This window comes from Lipotes vexillifer, unplaced genomic scaffold, assembly GCF_000442215.2.
Source record: "Lipotes vexillifer unplaced genomic scaffold, Lipotes_vexillifer_v1.1 scaffold699, whole genome shotgun sequence".
NCBI classification, from domain to species: domain Eukaryota; kingdom Metazoa; phylum Chordata; class Mammalia; order Artiodactyla; family Lipotidae; genus Lipotes; species Lipotes vexillifer.
In genome coordinates, this window is record NW_006788818.1 from 605,734 (window position 1) to 618,273 (window position 12,540).

Sequence of the window (12,540 nt, forward strand, 5' to 3'; positions counted from 1 at the left end):
TGAGGTAATCGGGGTTCTGCACAGGTGTATCTGAGTGACGTGGCTCCTTTATAGGATGCGTGTTCAACAATGGAGGTGCTTAGCATGATCTGAGGTGGAGTTTTTGGCCCTTTGATGTCAAAAGGTCATTCATCAGACACCTGTGCAGGCCCAGTTTTAGGGTCAGCGGCCCCAACCAGTCTTAGCCAGCTTGCACTGGACAGGAGCTGATTCCAAATTCCTGCAAAACAATGTAAGCCCCCCGTTACGGTAGTGACCCATATGTCAGAGGTGCTGTCTCTGGGTCTGAGTCCTCTCTCTCTCTGTCTCCCACCCTCCATGCCCCAGCCTGGCTGTAAGAGGAGGGGCTTAGGATGTGTCCATCTAGACTGACCACACGTGGGTGATATCCGACTGACAGCACTGCAGGGACTCAGACAACAACTCTGTACTGATCAAAGGCCTTGGTGCCAAGCACAGTGCTGGCACTGTCTGGGGAGGCAAGGGCAGGCAGAGAAGGCTTCCTGGGGCTTATGGGCTTGGACCTTCAAGCCTGGAAAGCAAAGGAGGATTCAACTGATGGAACAGAGGATCCCTGAGCAGTCCTGGCTGGAGCAACCTAACTGTTAGGTGGCCACACAGAAGGTACATTGAGTATGGGCTTAGTTACAGGTAGGAAGCTCTGGAAGATCTGGGTGAAAGCCTGCCTGTGAGGCACGGGAGTGGTGTTGGGAGTGGAGGGGATTGGCTGGGAGACATGAACCCAGATCCTGCTCTGGCTCCAGAATTCGCAGATCTCCCATGGGCACTTCATACTTGACCTTACCAGGCCTAGGGGTGGACTCACAATGGGGTTTATTTGTCAGTCAAGGCCTCACACTTGCATAGGCCCTAGGAAGGACCATGGCCTTGTGTTCACAAGGTCATATGTGTCCGTAAAATTGGCAAAAGTAAAATCCATGAACTTCAGATAGCCTCATCCACCAGAGGGCAGACAGCAGAAGCAAGAAGAACTACAATCCTGCAGGCTGTGGAACGAAAACCACATTCACAGAAAGATAGACAAGATGAAAAGGCAGAGGGCTATGTACCAGACGAAGGAATAAGATAAAACCCCAGAAAAACAACTAAATGAAGTGGAGATAGTCAACCTTCCAGAAAAAGAATTCAGAAGAATAATAGTGAAGATGATCCAGGACCTCAGAAAAAGAATGGAGGCAAAGATCGAGAAGATGCAAGAAATGTTTAACAAAGACCTAGAAGAATTAAAGAACAAACAAGCAGAGATGAACAATACAATAACTGAGACAAAAAATACACTAGAAGGAATCAATAGCAGAGTAACTGAGGCAGAAGAACGGATAAGTGACCTGGAAGACAGAATGGTGGAATTCACTGCTGTGGAACAGAATAAAGAAAAAAGAATGAAAAGAAATGAAGACAGCATAAGAGACCTCTGGGACAATATTAAACGCAACAACATTCACATTATAGGGGTCCCAGAAGGAGAAGAGAGGGAGAAAGGACCAGAGAAAATATTTGAAGAGATTATAGACGAAAACTTCCCTAACATGGGACAGGAAATAGCCACCCAAGTCCAGGAAATGCAGAGTCCTATACAGGATAAACCCAAGGAGAAACACGCCGAGACACATAGTAATCAAATTGGCAAAAATTAAAGGCCAAGAAAAATTATTGAAAGCAGCAAGGGAAAAACGACAAATAACATACAAGGGAATTCCCATAAGGTTAACAGCTGATTTCTCAGCAGAAACTCTACAAGCCAGAAGGGAGTGGCATGATATTCTTAAAGTGATGAAAGGGAAGAACCTACAACCAATATTACCCAGCAAGGATCTCATTCAGATTCTATCGAGAAATCAAAAGCTTTACACACAAGCAAAAACTAAGAGAATTCAGCACCACCAAACCAGCTCTACAACAAATGCTAAAGGAACTTCTCTAAGTGGGAAACACAAGAGAAGAAAAGGACCTACAAAAAAAGCCCCCAAACAATTAAGAAAATGGTAATAGGAACATACATATCAATGATTACCTTAAACGTGAATGGATTAAATGCTCCAACCAAAAGACACAGGCTTGCTGAATGGATAGAAAAACAAGACCCATATATATGCTGACTACAAGAGACCCACTTCCAATCTAGGGACACATTCAGACTGAAAGTGAGGGGATGGAAAAAGATATTCCATGCAAATGGAAATCAAAAGAAAGCTGGAGTAGCAATACTCATATCACATAAAGTAGACTTTAAAATAAAGAATGTTACAAGAGACAAGGAAGGACATGACATAATGATCAAGGGATCAATCCAAGAAGAAGATATAACAATTACAAATTTATATGCACCCAACATAGGAGCACCTCAATATATAAGGCAACTGCTAACAGCTATAAAAGAGGAAATCGACAGTAACACAATAATAATGGGGGACTTTAACACCTCACTTACACCAATAGACAGACCATCCAAACAGAAAATTAATAAGGAAACAGAAGCTTTAAATGACACAATAGACCAGATAGATTTAATTGATATTTGTAGGACATTCCATCCAAAAACAGCAGATTACACTTTCTTCTCTAGTGCGCACGGAACATTCTCCAGGATTGATCACATCTTGGGTCACAAATCAAGCCTCAGTAAATTTAAGAAAATTGAAATCATGTCAAGCATCTTTTCTGACCACAAAAATTTCTCTGTAATTGATTTCTATGAGATTAGAAATCAATTACAGGGAAAAAAACATAAAAAAGCACATGGAGGCTAAACAATACATTACTAAATAACCAAGAGATCAATAAAGAACTCAAAAAGGAAATAAGAAAATACCTAGAGACAAATGACAATGAAAACAGAACAATCCAAAACCTATGGGATGCAGCAAAAGCAGTTCTAAGAGGGAAGTTTATAGCAATAGAAGCCTACCTCAAGAAACAAGAAAAATCTCAAATGAACAATCTAACCTTACACCTAAAGGAACTAGAGAAAGAAGAACAAACAAAACCCAAAGTTAGTAGAAGGAAAGAAATCATACAGATCAGAGCGGAAATAAATGAAATAGAAACAAAGAAAACAATAGCAAAGATCAATAAAACTAAAAGCTCGTTCTTTGAGAAGGTAAACAAAATTGATAAGCCATTAGCCAGACTCATCAAGAAAAATAAATAAATTAGAAATGAAAAAGGAGAAGTTACAACAGACACTGCAGAAATACAAAGCATCCTAAGAAACTACTACAAGCAACTCTATGCCAATAAAATGGACAACCTGAAAGAAATGGACAAATTCTTATAAAGGTATAACCTTCCAAGACTGATCCAAGGAAGAAATAGAAAATATGAACAGACCAATCACAAGTAATGAACTTGAAACTGTGATTAAAAATCTTCCAACAAACAAAAGTCCAGGACCAGATGGCTTCACTGGTGAACTCTATCAAACATTTAGAGAAGAGCTAACACCCATCCTTCTCAAACTCTTCCAAAAAATTGCAGAGGAAGAAACACTCCCAAACTCATTCTATGAGGCCACCATCACCCTGATACCAAAACCAGACAAAGATACTACAAAAAAAGAAAATTACAGACCAATATCACTGATGAGTATAGATGCAAAAATCCTCAACAAAATACTAGCAAGCAGAATCCAGCAACACATTAAAAGGATGTTAAGTGATCAACACCCCCATGATCAAGTGGGATTTATCCCAGGGATGCAAGGATTCTTCAATATATGCAAATCAATCCATGTGATACACCATATTAACAAGTTGAAGAATAAAAACCATATGATCAACTCAATAGATGCAGAAAAAGCTTTTGACAAAATTCCACACCCACTTATGATAAAAACTCTCCAGAAAATGGGCATAGAGGGAACCTACCTCAACATAATAAAGGCTATATACGACAAACCCACAGCAAACATCATTCCCAATGGTGAAAAACTGCAAGTATTTCTTCTAAGATCAGGAAGAAGACAAGGATGTCCACTCTCGCCACTATTATTCAACATAGTTTTGAAAGTCCTACCCACAGCAATCAGAGAAGAAAAAGAAATAAAAGGAATACAAGTTGGAAAAGAAGAAGTCAAACTGTCACTGTTTGCAGATGACATGATACTACACATAGAGAATCCTAAAGATGCCACCAGAAAGCTACTAGAGCTAATCAATGAATTTGGTAAAGTTGCAGGATGCAAAGTTAATGCAAAGAAATCTCTTGCAATCCTATACACTAATGATGAAAAATCTGAAAGAGAAATTAAGGAAACACTCTCACTTACCATTGTAACAAAAGAATAAAATACCTAGGAATAAACCTACCTAAGGAGACAAAAGACCTGTATGCAGAAAACTATGAGACACTGATGAAAGTAATTAAAGATGATACAAAACAGATGGAGAGATATACCATGTTCTTGGATTGGAAGAATCAATATTGTGAAAATGACTATACTACCCAAAGCAATCTACAGATTCAATGCAATCCCTATCAAATTACCAGTGGCATTTATTTACAGAACTAGAACAAAACATCGTAAAATTTGTATGGAGACAAAAAAGACCCCGAAGAGCCAAAGCAATATTGAGGGAAAAAATTGGAGCTGGAGGAATCAGACTCCCTGACTTCAGACTATAGTACAAAGCTACAATAAGCAAGACAATATGGTACTGGCACAAGAACAGAAATATAGATCAGTGGAACAGGATAGAAAGCCCAGAGATAAACCCATGCACCTATGGTTAACTAATCTATGACAAAGGAGGCAAGAATATACAAAAGACAGTCTCTTCAATAAGTGGTGCTAGGAAAACTGGACAGCTACATGTAAAAGAATGAAATTAGAACACTCCCTAACACCATACACAAAAATAAACTCAAAATGGATTAGAGACCTAAACGTAAGACCGGACACTATAAAACTCTTAGAGGAAAACATAGGAAGAACACTCTATGACATAAATCACAGCAAGATCTTTGATCCACCTCCTAGAGTAATGGAAATAAAAACAAAAATAAACAAATAGGGCCTATTTGAAACTTAAAATCTTTTGCACAGCAAAGGAAACTACAAACAAGACGAAAAGACAACCCTCAGAATGGGAGAAAATATTTGCAAACGAATCAACGGACAAAGGATTAATCTCCAAAATATATAAACAGCTCATGCAGCTCAATATTAAAAAAAACAAACAACCAAATCCAAAAATGGAAGAAGACCTAAATAAACATTTCTCCAAAGACATACAGATGGCCAAGAAGCACATGAAAAGCTGCTCAACATCACTAATTATTAGAGACATGCAAATCAAAACTACAATGAGGTATCACCTCACACCAGTTAGAATGGGCATCATCAGAAAATCTAGAAACAACAAATGCTGGAGAGGGTGTGGAGAAAAGGGAACCCTCTTGCACTGTTGGTGGGAATGTAAATTGATACAGCCACTATGGAGAACAGTATGGAGGTTCCTTAAAGAACTAAAAATAGAATTACCATATGACCCAGCAATCCCACTCCTGGGCATATACCCAGAAAAGACCATAATTCAAAAAGACACATGCACCCCACTGTTTATTGCAGCACTATTTACAATTGCCAGGTCATGGAAGCAACCTAAATGCCCATCGACAGACGAATGGATAAAGAAGATGTGGTACATATATACAATGGAATATTACTCAGCCATCAAAAGGAACAAAATTGGGTTATTTGTAGAGACGTGGTTGAGTCTAAAGACTGTCATACAGAGTGAAGTAAGTCAGAAAGAGAAAAACAAATCTTGTATATTAATGCATATATGTGGAACCTAGAAAAATGGTACAGATGAACCGGGTTGCAGGGCAGAAATTGAGACACAGATGTGGAGAGCAAACGTATAGACACCAAGGGGGGAAAGCCGCGGGGGGTGTGGGTGGGTGGTGGTGGTGTGATGAATTGGGAGATTGGGATTGACATGTATACACTAATATGTATAAAATGGATAACTAATAAGAACCTGCTTTATAAAAAAAATAAATTAAATAAAATTCAAAAAAAGAATTACATGAACTTCAGTTGGTTGAGACCACTGCATCTTTCCACTCTGACTTTCCCTCCTTCCCATTTGTGTCCTCTGACCTTGAGTGGCTACAGGTATTTTTTATTCTTTTTTGTTTTTTTGGTGTTGTTTTGCATGATATATATTTTTGTAATCAATTTTTTAATGGAAGTATAGTTGATTCACAATGTTGTGTTAATTTCTGCTCTACAGCACAGTGATTCAGTTATACATATCTTGATATATATTAATATATTTTTAAAAATATTCTTTTCTATTTTGGTTTATCATAAGATATTGAATATAGTTCTCCATTTTTTATTCTTAACTTTACTTTTTTTTTTAGAGAGGCCTCCAAATAATCTTTAGGCCCCAGAATCCTAGACCTGCCCACTGGGTCCTGAGTTTACCCAACTGTAAAGATAGAGTAAAGGCTGTGGAGGGTATTTACAGGAGTAAAGATGATCTCTTTTAATCCTCTCAAAGGCACTGAGAGGAAAACCACAACCCCCTGCCTCAGAGCTGACCCCCATGCACCCAAAGCAGCCCCCCTATGACAGGTTCAGCCCCTGGCGCTGGTCCCCTTCGGCAGTCCGGGCAGCTGAGCTCTACACCACCCCAGCGGCTCTATGACCGCAAGGTGGCGGCAGACACCATCTTTCCTTCTCCATGAAGCCTGCGCCTTCCAGATTCCTAGCCCCAAACAGCCAGAATCTTAGCCTTCCCACCAAACACCTCCATCGGCTCTTTCCTGCCCTCTCAGGAAACGGGGAGTGCTGCCTTCAAGTCCTGGCCTTGCCACTGGCTGTGTGATCGCAAGTAGTCACTTCACCTCTCTCAGATAAAATAGGGGGATCTCATGGGAACAGGTTAGTAAAGTACCTGGCAGATATATAAAAAGCCAATCATTGGCAACCACTGCTGTTTGAATAGGGGCTTCTGGAGATGGACCTTCCCTGGCAAGGGGTTCTCCTGGCGGGATTGGCCCCCTCCCCACACTAGCAAAGCTGGGCAGCAGGGCCTTCAGAGACCTTCGGTGTTTATTGGTGGGCACCCTCTGTGCCCACACATGCATCCCTCCCTGGACTGGGGCATCTGACTCAGCTTTTTCTCCATCCCTACCAATCCCCATGTCTCCCTTGGAGGGGGCTCTGCAGCATCTAGCCCACCTTGATGTCATCCTGGGGATTTTCCCCAGGCTTCAAATGGATTCTCCTGGGGAGGGTTCCTTGAACCACTTCTCACCAGTTCTCTCTCTCTTCACCTCAGATGTCCCCCAAGTGACTGCCACACCCCAGCCAGCACATGGCTGTCTCTACCTCAAAGCCTCCCTGGCTGATCCCCAAATGTCAGTATCTGCCCTCTCCCCCACCACCTGCCCTGCTCTTGTTTTAAAACAAATATTTATTTATTTATTTGCGCTGGGTCTTAGTTGTGGCATGCAGGATCTTAGTTCACCGATCAGGGATCGAACGCAGGCCCTCTGCATTGGGAGCGCAGAGTCTTAGCCACTGGACCACCAAGAAAGTCCCACCTGCCCTGGTCTTAACCTGGCATTCAAGGCCTTCCACTATGTGGTCGCACAATTCACTCTGTGCTCCAAATATACCAGACCATTTTCTGTTCCCAAAGTACACCTTCACTATTCGACTTCCAGGCCTTTGTGCAGGCTGTCCCTCCCCCTGGAATGCCCTCTTCCATTTCCATACAGAAAATTCATCCTTAAAAGTCTAGCTGGAAGGTCACCTTTTCCAGGCAATCTTCCCTAATCCCTCAGATGGGATCCTTTTTCTTTTCTGGGCTCTGGGTATAGAGTTGCTTTAGGGCCTTCATCACAGGAGGCCGTGAATCACAACAGGAACATCCATTATGTACGGAGAGCAACTTTCAGTTTACAAATGGCAATCCCGTCTAATACCCTAGAGTCATGATGTCCTGGAGTCAGGAAAGTGAGGTAATGGCAGGATGAGTGACATTACCTCATTTGACTGTTGAGGAGACAGGCTAGGAGAGAAATATGACTGGCCAGGTCATACACCCACCCTGTGAATGGTGGAGTCGGGATTCAAACCTGCAGCAGACTCTAGCCACATCCCTTGCCTCAGGCCTGAGCTTTCCACTCTGTCTCCATCATTCCTTGTGGCCTGGTCTTGTGACACCCTTCCCCAGTTAGACTGGGTACTGGTCAGTTCTGAATAATGTGTTCAATTAAGTTTTGTTGAAGGAACAAACGCTCCCATATCGGCCCTGCCCCATACCCTGGCCTCATTATCACCCAACTCAAAACCCAATCAGGGCTGATGGCAGAGCCCAGGCTCTGGCAGGATAGGGAGTTGGCTGGAGGCCCAGGCAACGCAGGAGGAGGGGGAGACACAAACAGGTTCCTTTCCCCAAGCTTATCAGTCCCCCACAGGCCCCAGGCAAACTCAGTGCTCAGCCTGGGGAAGAGATCTGGCCCCCACCTGTAAGCTTCATGCCTTCTATTACAAGCTGTGGGACCTTGGCTGTCGCTTCTGCTCTCAGACCCTCTTTAGAACACTTTTGGCTGTAAGGATTCAATGGGATCAAATGAGAGAATGCACATAAAATAATAGTGATCGCCTCTTCTGGAGGCCTCCCCCACAGGGATCATCTCAGGGAACAAATTACTCCCTGAGTCAGGGGAGGGAGGTGGAGACTTCACAGGCAGGGGCGGTGGGGCAGGGGGCCAGAGGTCCAGGCAGTGACAGCACCCAGCCATCCCACCCCCCACACAAGTGCACAAGTCACCTCAGCAAGAAACCCAGGCTGTCTAGGCAGAGAGGGCCCTGGGCAGGGCAGACTTCTCTAGGGCCCCAGGGCCTGGTGGGAGGTGGGGCCGGGGATGGGGGGGCAGTTTATATGACACAGAGAGAGACAAACACAGAGTCACATCCTCTGTGCAAACTCACCAACAAGGGCACACTGTCACACCCATAAATGCACCCCGCCCCCAATACACAGAGATGAGAGACACACACAAGGTCAAGATCACAAGCACACTCCCACATAGACGTCCCACGCACAAACTCGGAAAGACAGAGGCCTCCCCCACCACACACGCATTCCCAGGCCCACACAGTTATCAGGCCAGGGCAGGCGCTGGCGTTGCTGAGTCACCCCCAGGCAGCTCCTGCCTAGCAGAGGAGGAGCCAAGTGCCAGCCCCAATCCGGGAGGGGGCGGGGCCTGCGGCAGCTACTTAGAATAGCCTAGTCTGGGCCGCTGCGGGATTCTCCTCGCCCGGCTCCTTCGATTGAGGAGCAGAGAAGAGGTGGGTGTAGGGGGAGGAAACCCCTTTTGCCGAGGCTAAATCAAGGCATTCACAGCCTGCTTTCTCCCGGGTGAATGAACACATGTGGGAGCAATTAAAAACTAACATTGGATCCATTACCGGGTATTTGCTTATGTATTTTCACATACTCTCATTTAATTTTCGAAACAGCTCTGTATGAAGTTGGGGCTATTATTAATCCAGAGGGAAAGTGATTTTCCCAGAGGTACGAAGCTGGTAAGATGAAGAGCCTAGACTTGATTGCCTCCAAATCCCAAACTCGTAACACTGGGCAATATCACCTGGTGGGCAGGTGAGAATGTGGACAAGTGAAAGGTGCCTCAGTAGGCTTGGGAACCTGGGTGTGTGTGTCAGCTTTCCCTGTGGGGTCCACTGGGCAAAGTGCTGAAAGGGTCTCAAGTGTCCAGATTTCTGGTTAAAGGAACTAGAGATTCTGTGGTGCATTGGAGCCTGTGCACCTTTATCAGAAAGCATCCCCCAGCTCTAGGGGCTCAGACCCTTCTCTGCTAGACTGTGAGCCTCTTGAAGGCAGGGACCAGGGCCCTGAAAACTAAAACAAGACTTGGCTCAGAGGAGGCTTCAGTGAATTTGGGGGAGCAAACCATGAATTTATAACTTTGATATAATGTTAACATCAATAATCATAATAAAGGCTAACACTTTTTGGATGCTTACCCTGAGACTGGCACTGTTCTTAGTACTTTACATGGATTATTTCATTTAACAACACAGCTTGTAAGTAGCAGTGTTGGGTTCTGAGACTAAGGCAGTCTGATTCCAGAGTCCATCTAATAGGAAGACCACTGAAGTCATAGGAAGTCACTAGTCCTCAGTGAGCTTCAGTATTCACCATTTGCCCCCAGAAGTGATTAGCTCTCCATGGCTCTCCAACCTGAAATATCCTATGATTTTATGATTCTTTGATTCCTCAACATGGAAGAGGGATTAGGTTTGTTCTCTGTGGGCAGGACTCCTAAAGGGCAGAGCTGGCCTTAATTTTAGGCAGAGCTTTTGAAGTCTCACAACGTTTTTAAAATGAAGGAGGCCTGACTGGTAGGTGGTGAGCTTCCTGTCATTGGAAGTATGTGAGAACATGTCTGAAATGAGGTAAAGAGGGGAGGGGACTTGGACCAGTGACTATGTAAGCCCCTTCCAGCGCTGATGGGATGGACAATCAGGAGGGGGAAAGTCTCTGAGTGGCAAGATGGGGATGAAGGGAAAACCCACATTTACTGAACGCCACCAACTGTGTGCCAGACCTGCCCTTGACACTTAACATATATCGCTAATTCTCAGGAAAACATTGTAAGATGTATAGTTGAGGAAATTCAGATTCAGAGAAGTGACTCGCTCGAGGTCACACAGGTAGGACAGGTCACCAAGGGGTCCTCGCCAGGGTCACTTTCCTAGGTCCCTTATGACCAACTCCCAGCCTTAAGGGTAGCACCACGTGGCAAATTGCACTATACTTTCGCCATATGACGTCAGACACCACACCAGCCAATCCAGCAGCTCTCTGCCCGACCCTCCCCAGACCCAGAGGGTCAGCGCCCTGCCGCCCAGAACTAGGCGTCCGGTCAGGCCGCACCTGCAGCCCCCGCCCCTTCCCGGTTGCGACGCTCACTGTGCCTGGCTCTTTCCCCCACGCCGCCCCGCTGACTGGCAGTTGCCTGCGCCAATCAGAAGGCGCCCCGGGTCGGGGGCGGGGCCTCACGCCGGAGTTGCCCTGTCAGTGCAGGTGGAGGCCCCCGGCGGGGCAAAGTGGCAGGAACCTCTTAAAGGGCGAGAGTGGCGGAGGGCGAGAACGCGGCCCGGCCCAGCCAGGTCTCCGCCCCATCCGGCCCAGGTGAGCCCGGGCCGCCTGGGGCCGACCCCGGGAGGGACGGGGTGAGAGACGGATGGACCCACTCCCTAGGGCCCGGGCCGTCCCGCGGGTGGGGAGAGATCTGGTCCTAGGGGTCGGGATCGGGGGCTCTAGGGGTCCCGGGTTCCAAGTTCCGAACTGGGGGTCCAGAGGGGCCTGGGCGTCTCGAAGTTCGGAGTGCGGGGAGGGGCAGGGGCGACGGGAAGGGGGTCCGAGAGCTCGCGTCCGGAGATGCTTGGCGCTGGCGGTCCCAGCCGGTCCCGGGCTTGTCTGGGTCGGGGGTCCTGGGTTAGGTGCCGGCGGGCGTGTCTCTAAGGAGTGCTGCAGCCCAGCCCTCCCCCCAACCCCGCCCTGTCGGGCCCCGAGTGCTCCTGCCGGGCCAGCTGCAGCGCCGGCGGAGCGGGCGGGCGGGCGGCGTGCAGCGGGAGGGGGCACCCGGGCCCAGGGCCCCTCCGGCCCTTACGTAACTGACTTTGAGTTTCCGGACTGAGGGACCCGTGAGCTGGGGCGCAGGCTCTGCCCGCCAGGGTGGCTCTCCTGTCGCCGCCCTGGACGCACAAGCTCCCTTCTAGGCTTGGTCTAGGAGACTTCTCTCTGTTTCCAGTCGGCCGGGTCTCTGTCGTGCTCTGGTTCCTGCTTGCCCGCGGTTCCCTGTGTTTCTCATCTCCTCTGTGTGGCCCAGTCTCTCCCTGTCCCTGTCCTCTGTCTTTCTCCGAGAGTTTTCTGCCCTCGCCTACACTTTCCTATCCTACCCCCAAAGAGAGACCCCACCTCTTTGGGGGTAGGATAGGACTTCTCTCCTCCAGCAAATTGAGGGCCGGGACTTGTCCAGATCGACCTCAGCCCTAGCTTGCCCCAGAAGGCGGGAGGGGAGGACTAACCCGTGGGACTGGGGGAGGTTACTCCGAGGCCCACAGCTTCTTCTGGGAGGGAGTGGCTGAATGTGACACCCTTAAGTTCCCGGATTAGGGCTGAAGGCAGACCCCTCTCTGCTTCTGGAGTCCTTTTCTCCAGGAGGAGGCTTGGGGAGAGTCTGACCTGGGCTTGGGCTTAGGGAAGCTGGGAGTCCCTGTGAGAACTGCCTGGTGTCAGGTCAGGGTAGCTGCTCAGCTACTGAAGGGAAGAGGGTGGGGTCGGGGAGGGGCCAGAGCACTGGCACAGAGCCCCTGAGGTTACTGCATGCTCCCAACTTCACCCCAGTTACAGGCCTGGGGACTGGCGTGGGCAGGCGATCAACAGGAGGAGGCCAGAGGACTTTTGCATGGGGGGCGGGGGAGGGTAGAGATAGACGTGACAGACTCTCAGGTCTAAGGAGCAC

The 12,540-nt window shown here is 46.9% G+C and overlaps 1 protein-coding gene across 5 annotated transcripts in view; it reads left to right on the forward strand.

The window, feature by feature from the left end:
* Nucleotides 1–11,077: 11,077 nt before the first annotated feature.
* EPB41 (erythrocyte membrane protein band 4.1) overlaps nt 11,078–12,540 on the forward strand; it is a 207,941-nt gene continuing 206,478 nt past the window's right edge. For 3 of the 5 annotated variants that reach the window (XM_007461822.1, XM_007461825.1, XM_007461824.1), the window contains exon 1: nt 11,078–11,204. The gene's annotated coding sequence lies outside the window, so the exon portion shown is untranslated. The remainder of the gene's footprint in view (nt 11,205–12,540) is intronic. The other 2 variants (XM_007461818.1, XM_007461820.1) reach the window with 1 other exon arrangement.